Genomic DNA, 12,742 nt, shown 5'->3' on the forward strand with positions numbered 1-12,742 from the left:
TATAGAAGATTTACTCAACATTTTTCCTTTATCAGAAGATTTATAACTATAATATGTATATACTAAATTGTCTGGATTGTAAGCCACATTGAATCTGAACTCTGTTTGGGATAATGCGGGATACAAATGTCATTATAAATAAATAAATAAAAACTGTGAAAGCGCAGTAAATTATTTTGTGCAGTAGCTTTCTGAAAAAATGTAGTTTGTATCTGTCCTTGAAATTTAAAGACTTGGACATCGAAAAAATCAATTGCTCTCTGATGACAAGTCATGGCAAAAATTAAATAGAATTTAAAGTATTCAGCCATTGAACAAATGAGAGTAAATTACTTCAGTATCCCAAATAGAAAAGATGCCAACAAGAATTGATTTAAATTGAGGTGCTGGATATAAAAACATTTCCTTAAACTGCCCCATATACATAGGCGCCGACTCCGTGGGTGCTGTGGGTGCTAGAGCACCCCTAATATTTTGACCCACCGGAAGTTTCCAGCCAGCCCGACCTGCCCGCCCTCTTCTCCCTCAACAGTCCTCCGCCCTTGCCTTCCTGCGTGCCACCCAGAATTTAAAACTCATCTTACCTCGGGGTCCCGGTGGCAGCAGTGAAAGGCGAGCAGGCTCTGTGCTTCAGCCTTCCCTTCTCTCTCAGCTCTGATCCCGCCCTTGCGGAAACAGGAAATGAGGGTGGGACCAGAGCTGAGAGAGAAGGGAAGGCTGAAGCACCGAGCCTGCTCGCCTTTCACTGCTGCTGCCGGGACTCCAAGGTAAGATGAGTTTTAAATTCTGGGTGGCACACAGGAAGGTGAGGGTGGAGGACTGTTGTGGGAGAAGAGGTCGGGCTGGGGTTGGGACTGGCACTCTGAGGAGAGGGAAGGGGCCTGGAACTCAGAGGGAGGGAGAGGGACATGGAACTCAGAGGAGAGGGAGGGGGAGAGGAGGGAGAGGGGGGATGGGGAGAGGAGAGGGAGGGAGGAATGCACAACCTGTAAAAAAAAAATGTTCAGCACCCCCAATCATTTTGAAACGTTGGCTCCTATGCCCATGTATAATGTTGCAAGAGAGGGAGTGAATGATGCTTCCATAGAAATGCCATAGATTTATTTATATCTTCAAACCAAAAATAGCTTCTCAGAAAGCCAGTTCCAAAAGAAAAGTGGTGGAAATTCTGTTATTCGACTCTCTGTTAAATTACAGATAGGGCTCCATCTTGGGGAATTTGAGAATATAGGGGGTCTTTTACTAAGCCATGATAAGGTTTTTAGCTCACGGTAGAAATCAGCTGGCGGTAAACTTTGAGACGCCCATTATATTTCTATGGGCATCTCGGCATTTATCACCAGCTGATTTCTACAGTGAGCTAATAACGCTACTGCAGCTTAGTAAAATATCCCTATAATGAGGTAACATCCAATGTAATCAACCACGATGAAGCTGAGATATTTCCTACAGTATCCAGTTCATACAAAAAAATGAGATGTATCATGGAGGTATGATTTAACCTCCTGAGCTTGAGGTTTCAAAAACATATCCAAAAATTTTGCTAGAGGCTCTAGAATTTAATTCACATTAGAAACAATTGGATAGCCCAGGGGAGACAAAACTGACTTATGAATCTTCAGTAGAAAGTAAATCCAAGGAGTGCAAAGAGCTGTTTCAAGTAAAAATGTTGCCTCTCAAGATGTTAACATCTAACAATCCTTAACACATGAAATTAAATAACCTATCTCAGCCTTATGAGTATGGAGTGTATCAGCTTGAAGAAGCCAGTAAGAAGTAACATCTTTTAAGTTGTCCTTAGGGTTCATCCAAATATTGAGATCTGGATTGGACAATGACTCTGCCTCTCTTATCTGCATGGGAGACCACCAAATCCTGTCTAGTACTGAGCTATTGCAAAGCAATTCTTTGTAATGTCTCCATATTCACATACACACCTCTGGTCTACAAACATTGTTCAAGTTAAGGCAGAGATGGCCCGAGCCGAAGGTGAGGGGGGCCAAGCCTCCTGAGTTCCCCTCCCCCGGGCTACGCCACTGCTGCAAGCCTCTTGGAATCATATGGTTCTTAACATATTGTAGCAATGTACTCCCAAGCAGCTTTGCTCTTAGCAAATGTTTTTTTCAGATCCTATAATTCTGACCAAGAGTGTCCATTGGGTATGCCACCTTCATCGTCCAACAGTGCTGTCCAGTGCATTTTTTTCTAGCAAAAAGGGTGCCAGCACTCAAATGCTAGGCTATCCTTCAGGGGTGGGGTGATCACTGAAGGACCCACTCTACAATAGCCAGGCCCCTTGCAACACCACAGAATCTATAAAAAGGCAGCATTAGTGTGCAGAGCCTGGGCTCTTTCATTGGTACTTGGGGACCATGGGTCAATTTTGGCAGGTTATACTCAGTACCCCCTGAAAAAAATAGATTATTTACCACCAAATCTATTGACCACATTTGATAGAGGTATTTTATAAAGGCAAAGTGGAGGGGCATAATTGAACGGCGCCATCTATTTGGCCGGCGCTGCAAAGAGCAGTCCTAAACCGTATTATCGAAAAAGATGGGTGGCCATCTTTCGTTTTGATAATACGGTTCAGGCCGGCCAAATGTCAGAGATGGACGGGTTTGAGATGGCCGGCATCGGTTTTCGCCGATAATAGAAACTGATGCCGGCCATCTCAAACCCGGCCAAATCCAAGGCATTTGGTCATGGGAGGGGCCAGCATTTGTAGTGCACTGGTCCCCCTGACATGCCAGGACACCAACCGGGCACCCTAGGAGGCACTGCAGTGGACTTCAAAAATTGCTCCCAGGTGCATACCTCCCTTACCTTAAGTACATAAGTACATAAGTAATGCCATACTGGGAAAAGACCAAAGGTCCATCGAGCCCAGCATTCTGTCCCCGACAGCGGCCAATCCAGGTCAAGGGCACCTGGCAAGCTACCCAAACGTACAAACATTTTATACAAGTTATTCCCGAAATTGTGGATTTTTCCCAAGTCCATTTAGTAGCGGTCTATGGACTTATCCTTTAGGAAATCGTCCAACCCCTTTTTAAACTCTGCCAAGCTAACCGCCTTCATTACGTTCTCCGGCAACAAATTCCAGAGTGTGCTGAGCCCCCCAAAACCACCCCAAAACCCACTATCCACAACTCTACACCACTACCATAGCCCTTATGGGTGAAGGGGGGCACCTACATGTGGGTACAGTGGGTTTTGGGGAGGGTTGGAGGGCTCCCATTTACCACCACAAGTGTAACGGGTAGGGGGGATGGGCCTGGGTCCACCTGCCTGAAGTGCACTGCACCCACAAAAAACTGCTCCATGGACCTGCATACTGCTGTCAGGTAGCTGGGTATGACATTTCTTACTGGCATAGAGGCTAACAAAAAAATATTTTTCTTTTGGGGTGGGAGGGGGTTGGTGACCACCGGGGGAGTAAGGGGAGGCCATCCCTGATTCCCTCTGGTGGTCATTTGGTCAGTTGGAGCACCTTTTTGAAGCTTGGTCCTGAAAAAAAAGGGACCAAGTGAAGCCGGCGAAATGCTTGTCAAGGCAGGCTTTCTTTTTTCCATTATCGGGCAAAGCTGGCCATCTCGTACCATGCCCTGTCCTGCCCCCTTGAAGTTTGGCCGGCTCTGCGACGGAAAGCAGCTGGCACCAGCCAAAATCGGCTTTCAATTATACTGATTTGGCCGGGTTCAGGAGATTGCTGGCCATCTCCCGATTTGTGTCGGAAGATGGCCAGCGATCTCCTTCGAAAAAAAGCTGGACAGTTACCTATGGGGATCTTTTACAATGGTACGCTAATGTTTTAAGCACACGCTAATCATTAACCTGTGCTAAACACTAGAGACACTAGTCTCTAATGTTTAGCGCATGCTTATTTTTAGCACGTGCTGAAAACGCTAGTGCGCCTTTGTAAAAGGACCCCTATGTGCCTTTATAAAATGGTTCCGAAAGCCAATCTTCAATACTGCACAAATGCGACATATAAATTTACACCTGCTCAGAGGCAAATGTAAATGTGTGCATATACTTTATGGGCCCAATATTCAGCTAACAGTGATCAGCATTTTGCTGACTGCTGCCAATGTTATCCCTAGAAATGCAATGCGGGGCCAAATCCAAGCTCTGGCATTGAATTTCCAGGTATATGGATAGCCCTTGCTTGTCTCTTAGCCAAATACAATTTCTGTACTGACACAGAGGGCGGTGTAAAAGGCAGACAGAGTAACCTACATTTAACTTGGCTGGTTAAATGTTGAATATCAGCACTTAACCAGCCAAATTCTGACTCTCTCCCTGGAATGCCCCAAAATAGCCAGTTTCACATTGGGCGCTAACCAGACATTTTTAGCAGCACTGTCTGGTTAAGAGCTTCTGAATATGGCTGATTAGCCCTGAACAAGCCATTCAACTGGCCAGAAACTATTTAAGAACATAAGCATTGCCATACTGGAACAGATCGAAGGTCCACCAAGCCTAGAATCTTGTTTCCAACAGTGGCCAATCCAGGTTACAAGTACCTTGTAAGATCCCAACACAGTACAATACATTTTATGCCGCTTATCCTAGAAATATGCAATGGATTTTCCCCAAGTCCATCTTAATAATGGCTTATGGACTTTTCTTTTAGGAAACGAACCAAACCGTTTTTAAACCCCGCTAAGCTAACTGCTTTTACCACATTCTCCGGCTGGTTAAATCGCTTTGAATATTGACTCCAATGCATGCATGTACATATTTTATATAGTAGGAACATACATTGCAAGTCCAAACACCTATGCTCAGATTGAGTAAAACTAGGTTCTGCCTACTTTTTACATATGTAGATCCCTGGGCATTTTAGTAATTGCTATATTCAATATGTAAAACATGCTTTATATGCAAAAATTGCTTTATAAAATTGCCAGCTTTATGTAGTAGAACTAGTATTTTGTTTTCATGCTTCCTCGGTGAATGAGATCAATGCAGAAATCTTCCTGCATTGTTCTGTAGTCTTTCCATTTCTTTATCGCAGCATCCTAATTTGACTACATGTTTGTTCAGCTGGAAGGAAGGAAGGAAGGTATGAAATTGCTATTTATTATTATTTATTAATTGAACAACACTTTAAACAAAAGGCTCTGTAATACTGGCTTCTGGAGTGGTAGCATAAGAATAAATCCAAATGCACTTTTAATGTTGATGCATAAGGAATCTCAGACCCTCTGGGGTGCCTACTGATTACAGCTAGAAAGGAAAGCCAATGTTTGTTCCAATATTTCACAGCAAACACAAATTAAATTTCTTTGCAGGAGCTGTATCTTTTTTATGGATAGCCCTTGCTTGTCTCTTAGCCAAATACAATTTCTGTACTGACACGGAGGGCGGTGTAAAAGGCAGACAGAGTAACCTATATAGCTAGTATTTGATCAAAAATCCCAGGCAACATTTGTTAGGGCTGATTATGTCCTTAATAATTAAAGGAGTAATTTATGGAGGTTCTTCATGTGTGAAAGCTATTTACATGAGGAACAGGTCTTTTATAAAATTACTCTGTTATAGGTACATCTATGTACATGCAGTAAAACAGTAAAAAGACAGCATGTACTTATACATGGCATCATATGAAGGCACACACATATACAGTGCAATCCACTTAAGTGCAAGGGTCTGGGACCAAAGAAATACATGCAGGTAACCGGAGCGTGCACTTAACCGTTGTGACACAAAGAAGCTTCACATCTCATAAACATATGTACAGTACTGCTTATTACACGTACAGTATACAGTCTCCGTTAATTGACATTAGGCTTACTTGAAGTAATCAGTCATAGTCCTCTGTACACTCTTGTGTCTGTAAGTTCCATAGACTACGTCTGCCAGACGGTAAAAACTGTCATAGCATTGACATCCAGTGGCCTCCAGATAGGCCCACACGGTGTTGAGACTCTCCAGCGCTCTTGCAAAAGTGACAGGAGGTTGTTGAATTTCGTCAGCATGTGCCTCGCTGCTCATTTCATCATCTGTTTCATCATCAGCCGTTGCCTGCATGCAGGCGCATATCTCGACATCAGTGCTGTCATCAGCTGTTTGTAGATCGTAATCAACAGCTACTTAGTGATGAAACTCCTCTTCAGTAGCACAGGCTGGGATGTCAATAGCCTGTTCATCTGATGCATTTGCAACAGCTGCATCTGTTTTGTCCCTCTCCACATCCTTAACAAAGCTTGCCCGCTTGTAGCAGTTCACAATGGTTGCCTGTATAACATGATTCCAGGCTTCTTTCTGCATATGTAGGGAATCCAACAGTGATAGATTACGAGCCAGTTCAACAGCACGTTTCTCCTTGCCAGTCTGGTCATCCATAACGCTGATCAGACAACGTAGCACAAGAGCCCGATAATGTTGTTTGAAATTGGCTATTATGCCCTGATCCATAGGTTGGATCTGAGAGGTAGTGTTTAGTGGCAGGAAGACCACCTTGACGTTAGACAGCCTGACATCATCACTGTGTGCAGCACAATTATCACAAAGCAACAAAATCTGACACTTTTGTGCCTGCATTCTAGTGTCTAACTTCTTTAGCCACTGCTTCCAAATTTCCCCAGTCATCCATGAATTTGCGTTAGCCTCGTATGACGCAGGAAGTTGCTTAACATTCTTGAAGCAACAGGGCTGTTTGCTCTTTCCAATGACGAATGGTTCCAACTTCTCACTCCCATCCATATTGCAGTAAAGGAGCATCGTCAGTCGGTCCTTCGACGTTTTACATCCTGTAGTTTCGGCTTGTTTGAATGCAAGTGTTCCATCAGGAATCGCTCGCCAGTAGAGACTGTTTTCGTCAGCATTGAAAATGTCACGAGGTGCAAACTTATTCAAGCTGGTAGGAAGAACTGAAACAATCCAATTTTCAGCACTAAAGTCATCAGCGTCTTGTTTTTCACCTTGCTGTTTCTTGAATTTTATGTTGTTCCTCTCCTTCCATCTTTCTAACCATCCAACAGTGGCTTTGAATTCAGTTAGTCCAAGACTTTCAGTTAGCTGATTAGCTTTCTCCATTGGTGAACCACTGACAGGAAACTGTCTGCTCCTGACTTGAGAAAACCACCGAAGAAGAGCAATTTCTACATCCTCAGCTTTTCCCGCCCGTTTTCGTTTCCTGTGTGGATTTGTATTGTTTTGCCAGTCTTCCAGAAGCTGATCTTTCTGCTTCAAGATAAGTGAAATTTGACTGGGATTGACACCATACTCTTTAGCAATAGATGCTTGACTTTGTTTGTTTTCTAATTTTTTAAGAACTTCTATTCGTTCAGCCAGTGTTAAAGTCTTGCAGTTGCGTGACGACGACGACGACGACTCCAGTGTACACTCTAACAACATTCTTTCGCTTATTCTGTCTGTGGCAGTTAACCAACGAGATTTCAAATTTACTGCCCCTTTGTCACGTGCCAATCGGTTTCCATATTCTGTGCATGCGCTTATGCGTTGTCTTTCCTGCAGAGAAGTGGTCTTAAACCATGCATATAAGTGAATCTTGCACTTATCAGTGATGTGCTAAACCAGTTTGTGTGCACTGAAGTCACTGCCACCAAAAGCAAGACTTTCCAGGTCAGGTACTTCAGATCATAGGTATTCAGTGGCTCTTTCTTGAGCTGTGTAAATGCCACATTAAGGTCCCATGACACAGAGGGAGGATTGATGTGAGACTTTAGTAGAAGCAACTTGTGCATGAATCAAATAACTAAAGGCTGTACAGAGATGGGCTTACATTCTGCATAATAGTAATATTAATCAATTGCACAAAGTTGTACCCTAATGGAATTGGGTTTTTTAAAATTTGAGTCAGTTAAATGCAGAAGTAATTCAAGCACTTCTTGTGTTGAATATGAAAAGGGGTCTAAAGCCTTTCCATCACAGCCAACCTCCTCTACTTAAAACTGTAAGACCTTCTCTCCTGGAAGCCAGAATTACCTGTGAAACATTATTAGCCAGGCCCAGAGAAGCCAAGGTTACCCTCTCAACATCCAAGATGGGCAAGGAACTCAACGTTGGAGTGCAACAGAGTTCCCAAAGCCTGCATGATCAGTGTTGGGAATTCCCCAGTTTTATAGGTCTTATTATGGAAAGATCCGGAAAAAGAGGAAATTGCACCTGCCTGAGCCAAACTGGGTCTATGAGATTCATGGTTCCATGGTCCCTTCTGAGTTTCAGGAGAGTTTTCACTATTAGGAGTATCAGAGGATTTGTGTACAGAAGATCGTTCCTCCAATCTAGGAGAAAAGTGTCAGAGGCCACTTTGCCATGTATCCCTATCCTGGAATAGAACTGCTGTACTTTCCTGTTCCGAGGAGTGGTGAACAGATCTATTAAGGGTGCCCCTCTCTCAAAATAATGTTCTGAACCATTTCCATGTCCTCTCATGTGGTAGAAGTACCTGATTTAGCATGTCTGCCAGGGCATTGTATTTCCCTGCCAAGTATGAAGCCCTGGGGGTCAACCGATGGGAGGCAGCCCAGTTCCTCATTCTCATACTGTCTGCTTGTTGATGTAGTGCATTGCAACTTGATTGCCTGCTTAAATTAATATCTTCTTTTTTTTTTTTGGTCTACCAGTCTCTGAACGTCCTTAAAGCGTTAGAGATTGCTCTTGATTTCAGGAAATGTATCTGATTAAGTTTTTCCTGGGCACACTATAAATCCTGGGTGTAAAGTCCATTTAATAGTGCTCTTTAGCCAAATTTTGATTTAGTATTTGGTATAAAGGAGGGGTTCTCAGCCCAGTTCTTGGGTCACACCTAGCCAGTGAGGTTTTCAGGATATCCACTATGAATATGCATCACTACTAACATGGGTAAAATATCTTAATTATCGGTCAAATTAATCTTCTATCCTTTTTCAATGACCTAATCTTCTATTATCCAAATTAACATAGAAAATATTTTTCAAATACAATATTTTATTAAATTTAACACACACTACAAAATCTACTTATAAAATCTACTTATAATCTATATTAACGCCTATGATACTCTATGTGCTGTTTCTCACAAACGTATAGCATCAATAAAGTCAAATAACTTATCTGTCTTCATTGCAAACAACGAAATGTTCCATATAGTTCATGAAAGAGTATCCTTGATTAGTCCGTTGGTAAACAAAATCCAAGGCAAAGTGAAGTATATAATATAATCCACAGAGTGGGTCAATACTCTCTGCAGTGAGTGACTCCACTCTAACCGAATTCTTCTATCGGATTTTTCTTCACAATGATGTTTAATTTCATATATAGACAAATACATCCACAGATCGCAGAGATCTGTGGATGTATTTGTCTATATATGAAATTAAACATCATTGTGAAGAAAAATCCGATAGAAGAATTCGGTTAGAGTGGAGTCACTCACTGCAGAGAGTATTGACCCACTCTGTGGATTATATTATATACTTCACTTTGCCTTGGATTTTGTTTACCAACGGACTAATCAAGGATACTCTTTCATGAACTATATGGAACATTTCGTTGTTTGCAATGAAGACAGATAAGTTATTTGACTTTATTGATGCTATACGTTTGTGAGAAACAGCACATAGAGTATCATAGGCGTTAATATAGATTATAAGTAGATTTTATAAGTAGATTTTGTAGTGTGTGTTAAATTTAATAAAATATGGCTATGAATATGCATGAGATAGGTGCAAATAGGTGGGAAAATGTAGGATACAAATGCAACAAATAAATAAATAGATCTGTATGCATGGCCTCCTTATTATTTAAATCTATCTCATGCATATACACTCTAGATATCCTGAAAATCTGACTGGCTGGTGTATCCCAAGGAATGGGTTGAGAACTCCTAGTATGGAGGAATTTGAAGAGTATGCCTCTTGTCATAGTGAATTGAATATCCACTGGGATAGAGACTACTGGGGTGGCATCATGGTAGAGATGATGTCTCAGACCTTGTAAGTGCTCGAGTCCACAGCTTGCTCAAGGTCCATTGATCTTGTCTCATTTTGAGATATGCCAAGAGAGTTATATACATCATTTATGACATGAGGCTCAACATCCTCAACACATTCCTCACTGATATCTAAATTGCTTCCACTATGGAAACTAGAGTGGGGATACTTTGCTATGAAAGAAAGTCCTTTGCCTGAGTTGTGTCCAGCAGAACTCTTGTGAATCCAATTGAGTCGACAGGTTTAGCTGAGATGTGGGAAGATTTAAGATGAACCCTAGATAGTGGTGCACACAGACCCTGAAGCTCCTTCTTGAGATGTGTCCTTTACCAGCCAATTGTTCAGATAGGAAAACACTTGTATGCCCAATCTGTATAAATATAATGCTACTACTGTGAGGCAATATTGAGTGGAAGAGTAGCTTAGTGTTTACAGCAGCAGGCTATGAACCAGAAAGATTAGGATTCAAATCCTACTGACACTTTTTGTGACCTTGGGCAAGTCGCTTAACCTTCCATTTCAAAACTAAAATATTAATGTGGATTGTAAGCCCTCTGGGGACAGGGAAATACCTAGTATACTTGAATGTAACTCTCCTTGAACTTCCATAAGAACAAAAAAACATAAGAATAGCCATATTGGGTCAGACCAATGGTCCATCTAGCCCAGTATCAAGCTTTCAACAGTGGCCAATCTAGGTCACAAGTACCTGGCAGAAACCCAATTAGTAGCAATATGATTGAGGTCTACAAAATCCTGAGTAGTGTAGAACGAGTAGAAGTAAATCGATTTTTTTTACTCGTTCTAAAAGTACAGAAACTAGGGGACACTCGAGGAAGTTACATGGAAATACTTTTAAAACGAATATGAGGAAATATTTTTTCACTCAACGAATAGTTAAGCTCTGGATGTGGTAACAGCGGTTAATGTATCTGGGTTTAAAAAAGGTTTGGACAAATTCCTGGAGGAAAAGTCCATAGTCTGCTATTGAGACAGACATGGGAAGCAAATGCTTACCCTGCGATTTGTAGTATGGAGTGTTGCCACGATTTGGATTTCTGCCAGGTACTTATGACCTGGCTTGGTCACTGTTCGGAAAACAGGGTTCTGGGCTAGATGGACCATTGGTCTGACCCAGTATGGCTACTCTTATGTTCGTGCTACCAGTCCTGGGGCAAGCAGTGGTTTCTCCCATGTCCATCTCAATAACAAACTATGGACTTTTCCTCCAGGAACTTGTCCAAACCTTTTTGATACCAAGATACACTAACCGCTGTTACCAAATCCTCTGGCAATGACCTAAGAGCTTAACTATTCTTTGAGTGAAAAAATATTTCCTCCTATCTGTTTTAAAAGTATTTCCATGTAATTTCATTGAGTGTCTCCTAGTCTGTACTTTTTGAAAGAGTGAAAAATCAATTCACTGCTACCCGTTCTATACACCAAAAATTCCTCTCCAGGTCCACTTCTGACCTAGGCTCCTCATCATCTAGAAGGTACAGTATCAGAATGGAGATGTAAGAAGATCCTAATACTCTCAAAAGCATAGGTATCAACCTCCCTCTCACTCATTCCAAATCAGAGTTCTCATTCTCATTCAAGACAGCAGAGGGCCCAGAAGTCCCACTCTGCTTCATAGCAGGACGACTCACACAGAAGAAACAGAATCCTAGGCTTCCACATCAGCTGTAGCAACGCGCCGACCCGGAGACCGGCTGAAGAGGACTTCGTCTGGCGGGGGTTGGGGACCCCTGCCAGCACAGGTACCCGATGGCGGCAGCAGGGGAGGGTTAGCGGCAGCGGGATGGGGGGTCAAAAGGGGAGGGGCACCGGGGGGGGGGTCAAAGGTGGCGGGGGGTCTGTGGTGCGGGGGAGGCTAAAATGTGCCCCCTCACCTCGGGCTCTGGCCCCCCTCCCGCCGAAGTCTGGTTACGCCCCTGGGTGGGAGGGAGGGGAGGACAATGAACACTGTGTTGGCTGGGCCCAGAAGTTATGCAGGTCCTAGCCAATTTTCAGTGACAGCATCCACAAAGCTAACTGGACAAAATTAGAACTACATTTTATGTAGTCTTACATGCCCGTTAGCTTTGCAGGTGCTGGTACTGAATATTGCCTGCACCTGTATAACTCCCATATCCTCTCCGGCTCAGTTTCCGCACCACCCCTGAGTTGTCCACTTGGAATATAGCCAGTGAATGCTCATATTCAGCTGCACTGTCCGGTTAGGTGCTGTCAAATATTGGTGGCTGGGCAGGCAAAAGCAATTTAAACAGGCAGGAAGCTCTCCTGCCCATTTAAATCACTTTAAATATTGATCCCTTAATTTAAAAAATGGATTTTGTGAAAAGTTGATATGAGGCCAAAAGGCAGAATGAGATATTGTTAGTGGTGTTTTCCTACTATGAATCTGACTTACTTTATGTGACTTGGATGCATCTCTATGTTGGGTGTAAGCATCCTTTAATTTCAGAGAACATAACCAGACTCCTTTTTGGTGACAGCAAACGAAGACGCCTAGGGAACCCATCCTGACTTTTCTTGAATTAAATGTCTGTTCAGGATCTTTGATCTAGGATGGAACAGAATTCCCCAACTTCAATGTGATTAGGAAATACTTGGACTAAAATCCCTTCTCTCTTTTTCCTGGTGGAACTAGTACAGGAGAGTTTGACTAAGACAATCTTAGTGGGCAATTTAATTGAACAAATGAAGATATCCTAGCCAGATGATTTTTAGAAAGCAATGGTCAGAGATTATAAGGGGCTAATGGCTTGCAAAAAAAAACCTCAGCCTCC

This window comes from Microcaecilia unicolor, chromosome 3 (assembly GCF_901765095.1).
Source record: "Microcaecilia unicolor chromosome 3, aMicUni1.1, whole genome shotgun sequence".
In the NCBI taxonomy this organism is placed as follows: domain Eukaryota; kingdom Metazoa; phylum Chordata; class Amphibia; order Gymnophiona; family Siphonopidae; genus Microcaecilia; species Microcaecilia unicolor.